Below are 19,001 nucleotides of genomic sequence, written 5' to 3'. Positions count from 1 at the left end.
CAACATGAATTAAACAGCACAGAAGCCATTTTCTGCTCAAAAGAAACTGAACTGTTACGTAATATGAGTGAAGCAAATTTCATTGAAGAGGAGACTAGGGAAAGGAAACACGAGAGACTGCGGATGCTGGAATCTGGAGGAACTCAGCAGGTCAGGCAGCATCTGTGGGGGGAGATGGACAGTTGACGTTTTGAGACCCTTCGTCTGGATGCAGTGTGATGCTGCTGTTTTCAGTGTTCCACAGCCTGAGGAGCGGCTTTATACAGAGTTGCTGCTGGTCATGATTGCGCTAAACTCTGCTGCAGAGTTGAGTCTACATCCAGCAAATATTTCCCCCTTCCCTCCTTCCCCCTCTCCCCACCACTCAAATCAGCTTCCCAGATTTGAGGTGAAGGGTTGAAAGATTCACCACCTGTCTCAAAATTCGTACATCAAGAGATTAATATTGTGGGAAACTCAGAACCCTCTGAATTATAATTGGACCACTTCCTTAGATTCCAAGCTGCGTGCCTCCCCTTCCACTTCTTATACCTGCTCCTCATTCCTTTCACTTCTTCTGTTCTGTCCACCATGCAGGGCTTCCCATAGGAACCAGAAGTTTATCGATTTATCCTCAGACTGTACTACAGAATGGCTCTTTGTATTTTTCCCTTATTCTGCACGGAGGATTTGAATGCAACTGTACAAGTTCTGTTGTTCCTGACCTCGCTCTGTTTTTCTGATGAGATAAACTTAGCTAAATTGAAATCTTGGTTAATGCTCAAGGTCGTGAGCTGAAATCCCAACTGAGCTGATCACTTAATCCAGACTGGGGCTACATTTCAGGATGAGGGAACATTACAGTCTGTCAACCCATACTGAGTGAGCACAGTTCAGTGGAGCAATGGTAGTGAGGGAGTGTTGCACCATCAGAAGCACCCTGCTGTTAAAGGGACACTACTGCAGGAACGCTGCATCATTGGGGAGACTGTAGTGAGGGAGCATTTTACAGCTCAAGTGGCAGAAATGAAGTACACCACATCTGTGAGACTGGAATATTGGGACTATTAAATACAGAACCATCACCTGCTCTCTTTACTAGAAATAAACGATCCCACACCAAGGATCGAAGTATGTCAGCTGAGTTCTCCTGGTGTCTTAGGCATTCTTAGCACAGCTATTTGTGGAATCTTACTGTGCATTAAGTACTTGGCCATGCAAGTAGACAGGGTGGCAAAGAAGGTGTATGGCATGCTTGCCATCATTGGTCAGGGCATTGAGTATAAGGGTAAGGAAGCCATGTTGGTTTGGTGAGGCCACATTTGGAGTATTGTGTGCAGTTCTGGTTGCTCCATTACAGGAAGGCTATGATAGAGGATGCTCAGTCCTGATGAAGGGTCTTGACCTGAAACGTTGACTGTCCATTTCCCTCCATAGATACTGCCTGACCTGCTGAGTTCCTCCACCTCCTTTGTGTGTTGCCACAGGAAGGATGTGGAGGCTTTAGAAAGGTTACAGAAGAGGTTTACCAGGATGCTGCCTGGATTAGAAGGTATGAGCTGTAAGGAGAGGTTGTTTTCTCTGGATTGTTGGAGGCTGAGGGGAGACCTGATAGAAGTTTATAAAATTATGAGAAGCATAGATAGGGTAGACAGTCAGAATTTTTCTTTCCAGGGTAAAAATGTGAAATACTGGAGGACATGCACTTAAGGTGAGGGAGGAAAGTTTAAAGGAGATGTGTGGCACAAGTTTTTTTTACACAGAGAGTGATAGGTGCCTGGAATGTGTTGCCAGGGTTAGTGGTGGAAGCAGATATGATAATGGTGTTCAAGAGGCTGTTAGATAGACACATGAATATGGAGGGGTATGGATCATGTGCAGGCAGAAGAGATTTAGTTTAATTTGGCATCATGTTCCAAACTGATCATAGACATTGTGAGGTTGTGAAAGAAATTTATATGAATGCAAGGCAATTTCTTTAATATTTTCTTCACTGTGTATCAAGGTTAAATTAGATATCCATTAATTAGAAGCAGCTTGATTAACCAAGAAACCACATTACAATTTCCTTCCTCAGTGGTTCTTTTATGGCAATTAATAGTGGCATGAAAATGTCTAGTTTTAATGTCGCACGGCTCTGGTCTGATTGGGTTAGTTGAATACGTTCCCTCAGGCAGTGTTGGAGCCACAGACCATGACTGACATCTGAAACTGTAGGATGCATTTTATCCAAAGGCAATGTATCATGAAGTACCATGGAACTATATGTGCAGGACTTGAATTTTTAACTTGTGGTGGGAATCGGTGTCCCAGTATTGAGGTATTTCAATGTCCAAGCACTTCAAGCTAGGTTAAGTGAATGAGAGAGAACATAGCAGATGGTATAACATGTGGAAAGTCTTGCACTTTGGTGGGAAAATAGAAAAGCCAAATATTTTTAAAATGGTGAGCTATTGAAAAGGGTTCAGAAGGACTTGCGGGGTCCTTGTGCACGATTTATTGAAAGTTAACAGAAAGCATTTAGGAAGGCAAATGGTATTTTGGCCTTTATTGAAGGTGGATTTGAGTGCAAGATAAGACATCTTTGGGAATGTTATTGGAAACCTGGTACGATTTTGCATGGTATAGATTTCGTCTCCCTGCCTAAGGAAGAGTATACTTGTGAGAGAGGGGTGATTAATTCTTGGGTTAGGGGCAATGTTCTATGACAAGAGATTAAGTAGACCAAACCTGTACTCTCTAGAATTTAGAAGAATGAGAGGTGATCTCATTGAAATTTTTTTTTTATGAGATATGATAGGGTAGATATAGGGATGATGTTTCCTCTGGATGGGGTGTCTAGAACCAGGAGTCATAGTCTCAAAATAAGGGGTTGATCATTCAGGACAGAAATGAGGTGAAATTTCTTCTCCTGGGTAGTGTCTTGGACTTCTGTACCCAAGGGGTCTGTGGGGGCTCGGGTTCAAGGCAGAGTAATAAATATATGGATAATAAATGAATCAAGTGGTGTTCCGCAAGAATTAGTGCTGGGACCTCTGTCGATGTGAGGTATATAAATGATTTAGAAAAAAATGTAGGTGGTTTAATTGGTAAATTTGCAGACGACACAAAAATAGGTGGAATTGCAGATGGCGAGGAAGGTTGTCAAAGAATACAACGGGATATAGATCAGTTGGAAATTTTGGGTGGAAAAATGGCAAATGGAGTTTAATCCAGACAATTGTAAGGTGGTGCGTTTTCGGAGGTCAAACGCGAGAAGAAAGAATACAGTAAATGGCAGGGCCCCCTTAGGAAAAATGATGTCCGGAGGGATCTTGGGGTGCGAGTCCTTATCTTCCTGAAAGTGGCAGCACAAGTAGATAGCATGGTAGTGAAGGCATACGGAATGTTTGCCTTCGTCGACTGGGACACTGAGTATAAAGATTGGCAAGTTTTATGTTGCAACTGTGTAAGACTTAGGCCACGTTTGGAGTATTGTGTGCATTGCTGGTCTCTGCACTACAGGAAGGATGTGGAGGCTTTGGAAAGGATACAGAAGAGGTTCACCAGGATGTTCGCTGGATTAGAGAGAATTAGCTACAACGAGAGGTTGGACAAACTTGATTTGTTTTTGCTGGAGTGTCGAAGGCAGAGGGGCGAGCTGATAGAAGTTTATAAAATTATGGGAGGCATAGATAGGGTAGACAGAGTCTTTTCCCAGGGTGGAAATGTCAAATACTAGAGGGCATAGGTTTAAGGTGGGAGGGGGAAAGTTTAAAGATAGGCTGCCGGGGAGGTAGTGGAGGCAGACACGGTAGCAATGTTTAAGAAGCATTTAGATAGGCGCATGAAGAGGCAGGGGTTGGAGAGATATGGGCCATGTGCAGGCAGATGAAATTACTTTAGATTGGCATCATGGTCGGCACAAACATCATGGGCCGAAGGGCCTGTTCCTGTGCTGTACTGTTCTATGTTCTATATGGTGTTAGTGTGGGAAGCTGGCGCTGAAGCAAAAGATCAGCCATGATCTTATTGAAAGGCTGAACATGCATAAGGGGCTGAATGGCCTCCTCTATGTCTGTTTCTTATGTGACTAACATATATTACACCAAACATTCCTATGTATGTAGAGCAGACACTCTACTGAACAATCATGTGGCATAACGGCGATGGAAAGTAGGTGTAGGACAGAGGCAGTTGCCTTTGTAGTGTCATTTTTCTGTCTATACTGGTGACTTTAATTTAAAATAACGAATAGAAAATGATTTTAAAAAATGACATAAAAAGTTTTTAGCGTAGTATTAGTATAAATGGAGAGTTGAAGGTTGGCATGGATTTGGCGGGCTATTTATTTTTGTAACTTATAGTAATTTTTAAGTCTTTATGTCTTGCACTGTATTGCTGCCGCAAGACAACAAATTTCACAACATATGTCAGTGATAATAAACCTGATTCTGATTCTGAAGGTCCTGTTTCTGTGCTGTCTCTCTCACTATGACTCTAGGAATATTGGCTGGGTTCCTGGACATTGTCATTAAATGCAATCATAAGATCTATTCAGTACATTGAGTAGGATGCTTTTTTGCTGCCTACTGTGATTATTGTTTGCCAGTTATTTAGCTCCTCTGGTGATTCTCAATGTGCATTTGGTGGGAAGACTGATTGTGAGTTTGCAGTAACAAGAGAAGTGACTGAGGAAACAATAGAGGCAGTCTTGTTTGTGGATTCTGTCGGAAGGAGCAACCTGTGAGCCAGTCAAGTTATTAGTGACTGGCATAAAAGGTTGCTTAGAGATTTATTACCCTGTTGAATTCACACTAGGATGTTGAGCAGCACTTAAGAGGCAATGGGTCACATTGATTACCCCTCACCGGTTGTGAATGGTTACTCGACCATTGCAGGTGCGTTTTTTTCCCTCTGCTCTTGTGCTTTAACAGTTTGTTGGCTGTAAGTGTCAAAGAGCAATTGGACAGCACCTCTGATAACATCAAAAGGATAACAAAGTAGACCCCAAGAGTACCGTAAACAATTTTCACTTCCCTACTGCACACTCCTGCTGAGAACAGCTGTCAGTACACAGCTCTGCTGAAACCTAGCACTTGCTACACTCCTTGGAGATTTAGCCTCTCGTAGATGAACTAAGAATCCAGAGAGCAAATGCATTCTGGTTTATTGGCAGAGGTCCTATTGTTATCATTTTGTGATCATCACCGAATGATTAAAGAAGATTGCATGATTGGTCGTGTGCTGAAGGCTGATATTGAATGCTGATATCAAAATCTCTGTCTCCATCCATTCATTTCCCGCTGTTTACTGGCTGGGATCAGCTAGGTATTGATACCGGGGCAGTTCTGTAACATGGGTTATTCTATGCCGTTCTCCAGCATGTGACCCCATCAATCAGAATTCATTGCAATTTGCATTTGAGATCTCAGTTGAAGATGGTGGGAGCAAACCTGTTTGGCATTTGAGGGTCCCTTCTCCTAAGTCTAACCCACTTGTGGGTGGATGCAGCATTTGTTGCCCCTAAATAAAGGGAGCAAGGACATTATATAACGTCATTGTCACTCTGCACTCTATCAATCTGTCATTTATAATTAGCAATTGTACCAGCATCAATTATTGATTGCAGAAGAAAGTTCTAAAATTCTACCCCTCTTTCATTCTGGAAGCTCTTCCTAACTTCTCCTAAAGTGTCCAGCTCTAATACTTAGACTGTGTTCCCCGGTCCTAGACTCCACAGCCAGTGGATGTAGTTCCTATCTATCCCATCTGTTCTGTTCTGGAGTATAACCTTAACCCACTGTATTCCAGGAAGTACAACCCCACTCTATGTCATTCTTCCTCTTAACGTACCCCTTGGAATTCAGGCATTATTCATGTAAATTTACCCTGCACTCCTTCCAAGACTTCACTTCCTTCCTTGATGTCTTAGCTTAATCATTTATCCAAAGAGAAGTGTTTTCATTTCTTTTGTCCACTTGACACTCTGTGCCTCATTCTCTCCCCTCTAGTCCCACTTTATAAGCACACAGTCATGTTGGGTTGTTGCAGAGTTCACAATATCTCTGGACAAAAGGTGAGATCAAAGGCAACATTGAAGAATGGCCTCCGTTCTATATTCAAAGGGTCTTTGTATGTCGGGGCAATTTCCAAACTGACCATCTATTCCTTGCTGAGCTGTAGCAATAATATATTGTTTTTCATTGAAGAGTCGGCTCAACCCGGTACCGAGACCAACCTACACAACGTGGCTTTTAACTTTGACTTCACTGTCACAATAGATTTTAGCGCATTTTTTGAAGGAGCTATCCAGGAACCTTAATTCATCATCAGCCTTTCTGAGCCAGTCCATGTAGAAAAGTGTGATTTTCCACACCCGATGATGGACAGAAATGTCAAGAACTGCAAACTGGGTATTGAGCTAAAAGTATGGAGTGGAGAACATTTGTCCATATGTCAGTATTTTCAGATTTTTTTTCCAGTACCCATGGGTGGGGGAGGAGGGATGTTTTTTATGTCTGTTTCTTCATGTCCTTTCTCTCTTTATTGATCCCTGTTCTTCATTTACGGAACCACATCCGGGTGGGGTTAAACTACAGTGTTTTGGCTCATGTGAAGTTTTGATTGCATTACATTTATGTCACTCTGTTCATTCACAAGAACACAAGAAAATAGGAGCAGGAGTAGGCCATCAGGCCCTTCAACCCTGCCCCACGATTTAGTACAATCATGGCTGATCTATGCTGGCCTCTACTCCTCCTCTATGCCATCTCTACATACCCCTCTATTCCTTGATCTATCAAATATTTATCCACCTCCACTTTAAATACTTCTCATGATCCAATTTCCACCATCACCATCATAAGTCCACTGGTGGTGCAGTGGTGAAGTTACCTACTTGATAACTTGGCAGACTGGATGAATATCTGGAGACGCGAGTTCAAATCTCACCATAGCATCTGTGCAATTTAAGCAAATGGGATTACTTGGTGGGCACGGTGGTCAGTATGGGTGAGTTGGACCAAAGGGCCTGTTTCCACACTGTATTACTCAATGATTCTGCTGGAGCAGAAAATTCCAGAGATTCGCCACCCTCTGCAAGAAAAAATTTCTACATACTTCAGTTTTAAATGACCGGCCCCTTATCTTGTAGTTTTGTCCCCTTGTTCAAGGCTCCCACCAGTGATAGCAACCCAACATCTAATCTGTCAAGCCCCCTTACAATCTTATATATTTGAATCTCATTCTTCTAAACTCTGAGAATGCAGACCCAAACTGTTTAGTCTCTCTTGGTAGGACAACCCACTCATTCCAGAAATTAGCCTGGTGAATCTCCTTTGTACTGCATCCAATGTTACTATATCTTTTTTCAGGTAAAGGGGACCAAAACTGTACTCAGTATTCCAGGTGAGGCCTCACCAAAATCCTGTACAATTGTAACAAAACCTTTCTTTTTTTTAATCTCCAACCCCTTTGCAATGAAGGCCAAAAAGCATTTTGCCTTCTCAACTACTTGTTGGACCTGCCTGCTATTTTTTTGAGATTTAGATAATAATCTGCCTTTTGATTTCTCTTACCAAAGTGTATGACCTCTCAATTCCCCACATTAAACTCCATTTGCTGGTCTTTTTCCCCACTCACTCAGTCCATCTGTATGGCATTGCAGAGACACAGTATCCTAATCACGACATGGCTTTCAATTAATTTTTGTATTATCGGCAAATTTGGAAACCTTGCATACTGTTCCTTTATCCAGGCCATTAATGTAAATAGTGAACAATTGTGGGCCAAGGGCTGATCCCTCAGTAATCCACCAGTTACCTCCTTTCAATCCTAAAAGGACCCATTTATTCCAACTCTCTGTTTTCTGTGAGGTGGCTAGTTTTCAATCCATTCGAACACACTTACTCCAATACCATGGACTTTTATGTGGTACCTTGCCTTTTGGAAATCTAAATACACTACATCTACAGATTTTAAGTAATCCCCACATCCCTTCCCCACACAGCCCCCCACACCCCCCCCCCAACCATGCTGCTTCTTTTCTTCCCTTTCCTAACCTATCTCTCTGTTTTCTACCCTTTTTTTCCTTTCTTTCCTTACCTTTGACCCATCCCCCAGAGGATCTGTTCTCCCCTCCCCCGCACTTGCCTATCACTATCTCTTACCTGCATCTACCTATCACCACCTTGTGCCCACCCTGCCTTCCCTCTTTTGTCAACGTATCACTGCTCTGCTTTTCCCTCCTATATATTGGGCTTCCCCTTTTCCTACCTTCAGTAGGGTCCTGACCCGAAATGTTGACCGCCTGCTTTTCTCCATGGATGCTGCCTGGCCTGCTGAGTTCCTCCAGCATCGTAGTGTTTTAGATCTACAGGTTCCTCTCTATCAACTCTCCCTGTTACATCCTCAAAGAATTGGAGCAAATCTGTCAAACATGATCTACCTTTCATAAAACCATGTTGACCAGGTTTAATTATATTCTGCTTTCCTTTGTGATTAGCTATTTCCTCTTTGATTATTGACTCTAGCACCTTGCCAGTAATAGAGGTTAAAGTAACAGTCTGAACTTCTGCCCCTCTCCCTCTTTGAACAGGGGAGTCATTTTCGCTGTTTTCCAATCTTCTGGTTCCCTCCTAGAACTGAGCAAGCTATGAAAAACTATGTATGAAGCCACTTCCTTTAAAACTCCAGGCTGCAGTCCATCTAGTCCTGGGGACTTGTCTGCCTTTAGCTCTTGAGTTTTCTCCAACAATTTATTCCTTGCGATTAGGGATTTTTGTAAGTTCTTCCATGTTATTTGAAAATTAACCCTTCTGATATCTTAAGAGCATTAGCAGGACTTGTACGGTAAAGGCATGCTGATAATTTATTCAACATATGTGCTATTTCTTTGATCTTATTAATTCACCAGCCTCATTCTCCAGCGGCTCCACATTTATCTTAGCTGCCCTCTTCCTATATCTATATTCATTGAAACTTTTACACTTTGTTTTCATACCATGTGTAAGTTTTCTCTCAAGATTCATTTTCTTATGAGGTTTTTATAGTCTTCTGCTGCCGAATCCTAAAAACTTCCCAGTTGTCTGGTCTACCACAAGCCCTTGCTACCTTGTGTATCCTAGTTTTCTATTTAACATTACCTTTGACTTCCTTTGTTAACCATGGATTGTGCCTTTTTCTCTTGGAATCCTTCTTGCTGAGCATTATAGACCAGCTGTTGAATATCTGCCACTTTGGCTCTGCTGACCTGTTTTAACTTGTTTACCCAGTTCACCTTAGACAATTCCTCCCTTATACTTGTACCTGAAGATTGGAAAACAGCCAATCACCTTATTTAAATTGAAGACACTGGTTACGGACGTTGGGTGTTCTTCCTCAAATTGCACTAACCCCTAGGGCATCTTTGACCACAAGATCTGTTATTAATCCTTCCTTGTTAAATAAGACTGGATCTGAAATAGCCTGTTCCCTGGGCAGGCTTTGCAATGCACTGCTGTAAAAAGCAATCCCTCATGCATTCCACAAATACCTTTCTACAATATCCTTGCCAGTTCGGTTTGTCAGTCAATAGGTAAATTAAAATCTCTGATGATATTGCAGTTCTCTTCAAACATGCCCTTGATATTTCCCCACTTATGCTCTGACCTAATGAGAGGTCACATTTTGGTGGTCTACAGACCACTCCCACCCATGTCTTCCTTCCCCTGCTTTTCATGATTTCAACCCAAACTGACTCTACATCCCTGTCCGCTGCCTTTATATTCTGTCCCATTTGTACCTTTATGTTAAAATATTTCCACAATGCAAAAAAAGCAAAAGGAGTTAAAGATTATAATCTTAATATGAATCAAGAATCTTTCCATTATGAAAAAAAAGGCTCAATTTAAAGTATCTTGCAGTTTAGATCTTTTCCATTCTGGTTGATGTGAATAAGGTCTAATCTTCTCAGCTGCAGCTTAGAGGAAATCATTCTTGCCTTTGACACTTGAGCACTTACTGTAACCTCAGTTGACACTCAGTGCCGTACTGAGGGAGTGCTGTAATGTTAGAAGTGCTGAACTTTAAAATGAGGCTTCTCTGTCCTCTAGTTGGATGTAAAGATCCCAAGGCTCTATAATGAAGAACAGCAGTTCTCTCATTTTGTGTGATAAAGAGAAGACTGAAGGTTGCAATGAGTTGCAAGTATATGTGAAAGGAAGAGTTAAAAAGAAGGAAGCCCCTGTGATATGTCTTGATTTCACGCAGTAAATGTGCAGAGGGGAAGAGCAAGGAGAGTTGGGGACCTTGCAACTTAGGAGTCAGAAGAGGAGAATCTGGGGTATCAGAAAGTAACTGGAAGAAAGGTTAGAGGGCAGTCTTCTTTCTATCATGGAATCAAAGAGATGTACAGCACAGAAACGGGCCCTTCAGCCCACCTCGTCCATGTTGACCTTGATGCCTATGTACATAAATCCCATTTGCTTGCATTAGGCCCATATCCCTCTATGCCCTTCCTAACCATGCACCTGTCCAAACGCCTTTAAAACATTGCCTCCACTACATCCTCTGGCAGCTCATTCCAGATATTCACCATCCTCTGCGTGAAAAACTTGCCCCTCAGATATCCTTTAGATTTCTCCACTCTCACCTTAAACCTGTGCCCTCCAGTTCTGGACTCGCCTGCTCTGGGAAAAAGATTCTGAATCACTACCCTATCTATGCCCTTTATAATTTATAAACCCCTATAAGGTCACCCCTCAGTTTCCTACATTCCAATGAGAATAAACCCAGCCTATACAATCTCTCCTGATGAGTACAGCCCTCCATTCCAGGCAACATCCTGATGAATCACTTCTGCACTTTGCCCATTGCTGCCACATCCTTCCTATAATGTGGTGACCAGAACTGTACACAATACTCCAAGTGCGGTCTAACCAATGTACAACTGCAACGTGACACACCAACTCTTATACTCAATGCCTTGGCCTATGAAGGCAAGCGTACTAAATGCGCTTTTCACTACCCTATCCACTTTCTCTTAAGTTCATCTGTTCCTTTCTGCATGTGACTGGCACAGCTGGGGAATAATTACTGCCAATCACAATACACTACATCAGCACTGCCCTAACACTGGCTCCAGCAGTGGGTCTTGGTCATGAGACAATGAATGACTTTCACAATCCAGATCAGGGGACACATTAAAAGAACCCTAACAGTCAGTCAAAGCTGGGCTAGATCCAGTCCATCTATTTCCTTCTTCTGGGATGTTTCTTTGTTGACATTTCACTGTTGTTCTAATATACCAAATGGTAAACTAGAATGTTCAATATTCACTATGTTTCTCATTCCTTTTTTACGCTTGACAGAAATGTCTTAAAAAGGCAGTGAGAAACCTCTGCCCATACATGAATTGTGGAGGGAGGGACTTTGTTCTGCCTCTTCCTCCTTGACTGTGTTGAAACTGGTTGTTCATCCTCTGGAATTTTTTAAATCTAGGAACTTGCCTTCCTCTGCATATTTCCATTTTCATGCCAGTAAAACTTAAGCTCTGGATCATTTTAACTTGTTTTCTGACAAAACTGGGGCTGTCCTGCTCACTGGGCCTTGGACCTTTGCTAACATTTTTACTATTAATTGAACAAATGAATGTGTGGGGCCCCTTTGTAGAAAACTTCGACTTTGTCTTTGCATGCACAATCCCTCCCCTGGGCTCAATCCTCACCTCTCTGCTATATGGCCTCTTCTGTTGAATAGTACATATCAGCCACATGTTATGCATAGTTTTAGAAAGCAAATTGAATATAAAATAGATGAAACAATTTGGAACAAGAAATTTCCAAGGAGCTTTTGTTTAACATTCTTTTTTTCTCTTCAAAGAAAACTTGCTGGCAGACTCACAGTACACATCAGTTTGACGAACATGTTGTTTCTCTGTAGCCATGGGCTTGTGTGCATTGTACCTGCCAGCAAACACGCCAGCCAGCTGTAAGGCAAGGAGTTCCAGGATTTTGACAGAGTGATGATGAAGGGAAAGCAATGCATTTGCAAGTCAGGATGGTGTACGTAGAACATAGAACAGTCAGCACAGGAACATGCCCTTCGGCCCACAATGTTGTGCCGAATTAATTAAACTTGTAACTAAATGCCTAACTAAACTAATCCCTTCTGCCTACACAATGTCCATATCCCTCCATTCTCTGCACATTCATCTAAGAGCTTCTTAAACATCTCTATTGTATTTGTCTCCACCACCACCCCTGGCAGTGCATTCCAGGCACCCACCACTCCCTCTGTAAAAAAAAAACTTGCCTCGCATATCTCCTTCGAACTTTCCTCTTCTCACCTTAAATTTATGCCCTCCAGTATTAGACATTCCAACCCTCGGGAAAAAGATATCGGCTGTCTACTCTATCTATGCCTCTCATAATCTTAGACCCCTATCAGGTCTCCCCTAAGCCTCTGCCGCTCCAGAGAAAACAAGCCCAGTTTGTCCAACCTCTCCTTATAGCACATGCCCTCTAATCCAGGCAGCGTCCTGGTCAACCTCTTCGGCACCCTCTCTATAGCCTCCACATCCTTCCTATAATGGGGCAACTAGAATTGAATGTGATACTCCAGTTGTGACCTAACCAGAGTTTTATAAAGCTGCAGCATAACTTCCTGACTCTTGAGCTCAATGCCTCAGTTGATAGCTTGGAGTGAAACCTGTTGACAGTATCATCGTGCCTGCTGACTTTGCCCCTTCTGGGAAGTAAGGGATTTTCTGATTTGGGATCTGTTGTTGAAGTTGCCCAGGGGAATTGCTGCAGTGCATCTTGTAGCAACTGCAGATTTCAGCCACTGTGTACCATTGGTGAAGGGAATGAGCATTTAAGGTGGTGGTTGGGGTGCCAGTCAAGTGGGATCCTTTCTTTGGAGAGTGTTGAGGTCTTCAAATGGGCCTGGAGCTTCACTGATCCAGAGAAGTGGAGAATATCCACTACACTTGAACTTGTGCCTTGTAGTTGATGGACAGAAGAGATAGGATGGGGTTGCTGTGATTGGTCGCCGCAGCATATTGAGCCATTGATGTACTCTGTAGCCGGAGTATTTATGTGTTCATTTAAGATTCTGGTCATTAGTGCCCCCGGGATTTTGAAAGTGGGGGAATTCCATGATTGTAATTTTATTAAATGCCAAAGGGAGGTAATTAGATTCTCTCTTTGTAGAGATGGTTCTTATTTGCCACTTAAATAGTAGGAATGTCATTCGCCACTTACTGGCCCATGATTAAATGTTGCTCGGTCTTGATGCACACCTTGATGTGGTTGTGTTTATTATCTGAGGTACTGTGAATGGAACTGAACATCACATACGAACACTTGCACTTCTGACACCATGGTCATTGATGAAACAGCTGGAGATGTATGAACCTGGGACTCCTGCAGTGATGTCCTGTGATTTGTAAATGAAGACTCTCCCCCCACCTGACCTCCTGATCTGATCGACGTTAATTTTATTGGTGCTTTCCTATGCACCTGAAGCCCTTGACTTTTGTGGTAGACGTTGCATGTTTGGAAGGCATTATGAGAGCAGCTAAGGCGAGAAACTGCATTAGATATTACATATTACAGCAATTGTGCACCATTGGTGGAGGGAGTGGATGTTAAGGAATTGGAATTGGTTTATTATTGTTACATGTACTGAGGTATGGTGAAAAACTTGTCTTGCATACCGCTCATACAGATCAATTCATTACACAGTGCATCGAGGTAGTACAAGGTGAAACAATAACAGAATGCAGAATAAAGTGTAACAGCTACAGAGAAAGTGCAGTGCAAGCAGGCAATAAGGTGCAAGGTCATAATGAGGTAGATTGTGAGGTCAAGAGTCCATTTTATTGTACTAGGGAACTGTTCAGTAGTCTTATAGCAGTGGGATAGAAGCTGTCCTTAAGCCTGGTGCTACATGCTTTCAGGCTTTTGTATCTTCTGTTCGATGGGAGGGGGGGAGAAGAGAGAGTGTTAGGGGTGGGTGGGGTTGCTTATGGGTGGTGGATAATATGCCAAACAAGCAGACTCCTTTGTAGTGGGTTGTGTTGAGCTCCTTGACTGCTGCTGGAGATGCAAGTGGAGAGTATTCCATCACACACTTGACTTATGCCTTGCAAATGTTGGTGAGTCACATGCAGGATATCCAGTCTCTGACCTGCTCTAGAAGCCACAGTGTCTATGTGGCTGGTCCAGTTGAATTTCTGGTCAATGGTGACCCCCAGGATGTTGATGGTGGGAGATCCAACATTAGTAATGGAGGCGAATGTCCAGGGTAGGCGATTGGTCCATCCCAAAGGTGATAGTCATTTTTTGGTATTTGCGGGCACCGGTGTTACTTGTCACTTCTCAGCCCATGCCTGAATATTGTCTAGGTCTTGCTGCATAGAGGCAAGGCCTGCTTTGTTTGTTGTGAAGTTATGAATGGGATTAAATATCACACTATCATCCCCACTTTTGACCTTATGATGGAAGGAGAGTTATTGAAAAGACAGCCTGAGTAATTCATGCAGTAGCGTCCTGGAGCTGGGATAGCTGATGTCACAGCTTCAGTAACCCAGGTTCGATCCTGACCTTCGGTGCTGTCTGTGTGGAGTTTGCATGTTCTCCCTGTGTCTGCATGTATTTCACTCAGATGCTTCGATTTCCTTCTGCACCCCAAAATCATGCAAGTTGGTAGATGAATTGGCAGCTCTAAATTAGCCCTGGGATAGATGGGTGGCAGGAGAATCAGCGCAAAATGGATGGGCACATGAGGAAATGAGTGTGGAAATTGAACTGATGGGATTGCTTGGAGAGCTGGCATAGATGATGGCTAGAACAGCCTACTATGTTCTAAGGAAAAATGAGAAAATATTAAAGATATACAAGACCTCCAGCCCAGAACCATCTTCCTTTGTGTGACGTATGGCTCCAAACATTGAACTGTTTTCCCCTTAAAGCCTATTGACTTATGTTTAGCCAGGGCTCCAGATGTTTAATGCTGCCTTGATATCACGCCTTCCTCACCTGTAGAATTCAGCCCGTTAGTACTAGTTTGGACCACGGCTGGGAGCAGATGTGGACCTGAGTGGTGCAGGCTAAACCCAAACTTGGCATTGGTGAGCAAGTGATTGTGTGGTAATTGCTGTGTATTTTGTAGGTAGTACACATTATGGGTGTGGGTGGCATCTTCCAACACTTTACTGATGATTAAGACAGATTTGCATAGATAGAGTAGACAGCTAGTATCTTTTTCCCAAAGTCGAAATGTCTAACACTAGAGGGCATGTACTTATGGTGACAGAGGGTAAGTTCAAAGGAGATGTGTGGGGCAAATATTTTACACAGAGAGTGGTGGGTGCCTGGAATGTGCTGCCAGGGGTGGTAGTGGAGGCAGATACGATAGAGACGTTTAAGAGGGTCTTAGACGGGCACATGAATATGCAGAGAATAGAGGGATATGGAGATTGTATAGGCAGAAGAGATTAGGTAAGATTAGTATAATTAGTTCTAAGGGTCTGTTCCTCTGCTGTATTGTTCTGTGTCCTGTGATTGGACGGTAACTGATGCTTAGATTGTGTTGGGGCAAATTTCCACATTGGCGGGTAGCTGTCAGTGTGGCAGCTTGGCTATAGGCACGGCCAGTTCTGCATCATGAGTCTTCAGTACTACAGCTGGGATGTTGTCGGATCCCAGAACCTTAGCTTTATCCAGTGCTGTCAGCTGTTGCTTGATGGATGTCATGTGGAGTGAATGAAATTGGCTAAAGACTGGCTTCTGTGATGGTGGGGATCTCAGGAGGGAGCTGATACAGATCATCCAGTTCTGGCTGAATATTGTTGCAAATGCTTCAGCCTTGAATTTTGCTTGTGCTCTGTGCCTTGTGTTTGTGCAAAGAGATCTGCCTGGTAGCAATATTTAAATAATATAGGTAAAGAGTCAAGTGCTGCAGTTTGTTTTCAGCCCAAGGTGAGTTTATCATTAAATGATTTGAAGGATAATGCAGATTCCCCAGGACTGTGAGAAAACTTCACTCCTGCCAGCTGTGACACGTGTCAGATTGCTGCTAAGCACACACAGTACATCTGGCTGACATTCAGTCAGAACACTTAAGAAGTCTCTCTCATGTCTTATTTGTTTATACCAGCTAAATTGTTGTATGCCAGTAAATGTTCCGATCCTCTCAGCACTTAAACTCATCGGATTTATTCTTACTGTGCCTCCACTCAACTTGATTATCGCCTTTGTTTAACCTTTGACCTGTTGTGTCAAAGGAAACAGAATGATCAGATTAGTTTGAATTGTGCTCTGTGTTGGATTGGTTTGATCTATTGGCGTGTTGTTGTTGGTCCTATTGCACTATTTCATGTTACAGACCTGGAATCGTGGAACTATTAGAAATTATTTCAATCCTGGTTGATTCCATTGAGAACCATGTGGTTGGCACAGCTAGGTTACAATGACCAGTCTGGTAAATTGGTTTATTATTGTCACATGTACCGAAGTACAGTGAAAAACTTTGTTTTGCATGCCATCCATACAAATTATTACAACAGTGCATTCCGGTTGTACAAGGGAAAACAATACAGAATGCAGAATGAAGTGTTACAATTACAAGGAAGGTGCAGTGCAGGTAGACAATAAGGTGCAAGGCCATAATGAGGGAGATTGTGAGGTCAAGAGTCCATTTTATCGTACTAGGGGACCATTCGGTAATCTTATAACAGCGGGATAGAAGCTGTCCTTGAGCCTGGTGGTATGTGCTTTCAGGCTTTTGTATCTTTTGTCTCTTGGGAGGGGGGAGAAGAGAGAATGTCCTGGGTGGGTGGGGTCTTTGATTATGTTGGCTGCTTTACCGAGGCAGTGAGAAGTGTAGACAGAGTCCATGGAGGGGAGGCTGGTTTCTGTGATGCGCTGGGCTGTGTCCACAACTCTCTACAGTTTCTTGTGGTCCTGGGTAGAGCAGTTGCCTTACCAAGCCGTGATAGGATGCTTTCTATGGTGCATCGGTAAAAAATTGTGAGGGTCAAAAGGGACATGCCAAATTTCTTTAGTCTCCTGAGAAAGTAGAGGCACTGGTGTGCTTTCTTGGCTGTGGACAGAGAACCACGGCCAGGTTACTCTGCCAGATTCCACAATTGCCCTGTGCACTTACTCACTATTCAACTGGGGACCCATTGGCGTAAATCGTGCTCATCTTCAGCTGGTGGCTCCAAGAGAGCTGCATGCTGACGTCATTGTGTGGGTCGCTGTGTTCCTGTCTTGTGTGCAGGCACATTGCAGCATGGAAAGATGCAGTGGATTGAGGTTGCATGCCGACACATCTGACCTCCTACTTCACCCGCTGGACTCAACGCAAGTCCAGTGGCAGAACACAGTCGTGTACAGTTGAGGGAATGGAACACTTTGTATGTGGATCCACAGGTTTACATCAACCACGGCTGGTGCACAGAATGGATAGGAAAGGCAAGTGGGCTTTTGTGGACACAGCTCAGCACGTCACGGAAACCAGCCTCCCCTCCATGGACTCTGTCTACACTTCTCACTGCCCCAGTAAAGCAGCCAACATAATCAAGGACCTCACTCACCCCAGACATTCTCTCTTCTTCCCCCCGCCCATTGGGCAGGAGATACAAAAGCCTGAAAGCACGTACCACCAGGTTCAAGAACAGCTTCCATTCTGCTGTTATAAGACTATTGAATGGTCCCCTAGTCCTCTTGACCTCACAATCTACCTCATTATGGCCTTGCACCTTATTGTTTGCCTGCACTGCACATTGTCTGTAACTGTAATATGTTATTCTGCATTCTGTTATTGTTTTCCCTTGTACTACCTCAATACACTGATGTAATGAAATGATCTGTATGCAAAATCAGTTTTTCACTGTACCTCGGTACATGTGACAATAAGAAACCAATTTACCAATTTATTATTTTTAATGAATTTGCCAGTTAAATGTGTTTACAAGTGAATATATTTAAGTTAATCTGTAGTTAAGTTATAATATTTTTATATTTAAATTTATTTCAACTTTTAAATGACTCATTATCAGAAATATTTAACAATGGTTGAAAAGGCCTAAGATAGCACATTGTCAAAAGGTCATCAATTGGTCCAGGAATGGGCCTTAACATTCACCATCTTTCTCCTCTCTTTGAGAGACTTTAACAGGCTTTCTCCTGCTCTGATTTTCTACGTTTCTACATTTAAGGTGCTGTCTAAAGAGATGGGTAAGCAGAGAATGTAGGAAGCTGAGGGGTGACCTTATAGAGCTATGTAAAAAGGGGCAGAGATAAAGTATGGTCACAGTTGTATTCCCAAGGCATAGGAGTCTAAAACTAGAAGGCATTGATTTCAGCTGAGAGGGGAAAAACTTAAAAGAGGACCTGAAGGGCAAGTTTTACAACAGAGAGTGGTGGGTAGATGGAATGAGCTGCCAGAGGTAGTGGTAGAGGTGGGTACAATTACAATGTACTGTTCTAAATTCAATGATTGTGGCTCACGACACCGGGGAGAACTCCCTGCTCTTTGAATAGTGCCATAGAATCTTGTACATGTACCTAAGAGAGCAGGCAGGTCCTTGGTTCAAATCTCATCTAAAAGATGTCTCCTCTGACCTTGTAGCATTAATCTATCCGTGGTTACAATTCCATCGGTAACATGGTCTGGCTATTCTGAACTTGAACCCCACCTCACTCAGTGTACAGCCTTGTACCAGTCTGGTGCACTGGTCTCCATAATTTGACTGAAACCTTCTAATTCAGAGGCAGGATAACATTGGTTATTTAGGAATAATGATTGGAGATTGGCAAGCTTATATCAATCTCTATTACAAATATCCTGGATTTGCTCCTCAGTAGGCAACTATCCAAGGGTACAGATCCACAGAAACCCTGCACCATGGACTTCGAAATAATATGCAACTGGGAGCCTGACTCTCCCATGACTTCCATTATCCAAATATCAAGAAGGTAGTTAAACAGTTCTTGTAGAGCCCCAGCTTAAAGACATTAGTACAGCACAAACCAGGAGGTAAACCTGGGAGT

The 19,001-nt window shown here is 42.9% G+C and overlaps 1 protein-coding gene across 1 annotated transcript in view; it reads left to right on the top strand.

Moving 5' to 3' along the window:
- LOC127584204 (bone morphogenetic protein 1-like) overlaps nt 1–19,001 on the top strand; it is a 203,848-nt gene that overhangs the window by 109,885 nt on the left and 74,962 nt on the right.

This window comes from Pristis pectinata, chromosome 29 (assembly GCF_009764475.1).
Source record: "Pristis pectinata isolate sPriPec2 chromosome 29, sPriPec2.1.pri, whole genome shotgun sequence".
Classification (NCBI taxonomy): domain Eukaryota; kingdom Metazoa; phylum Chordata; class Chondrichthyes; order Rhinopristiformes; family Pristidae; genus Pristis; species Pristis pectinata.
Note: the sequence above shows the minus strand (reverse complement) of the source record. Positions and strands in the feature narration are given on the sequence as shown.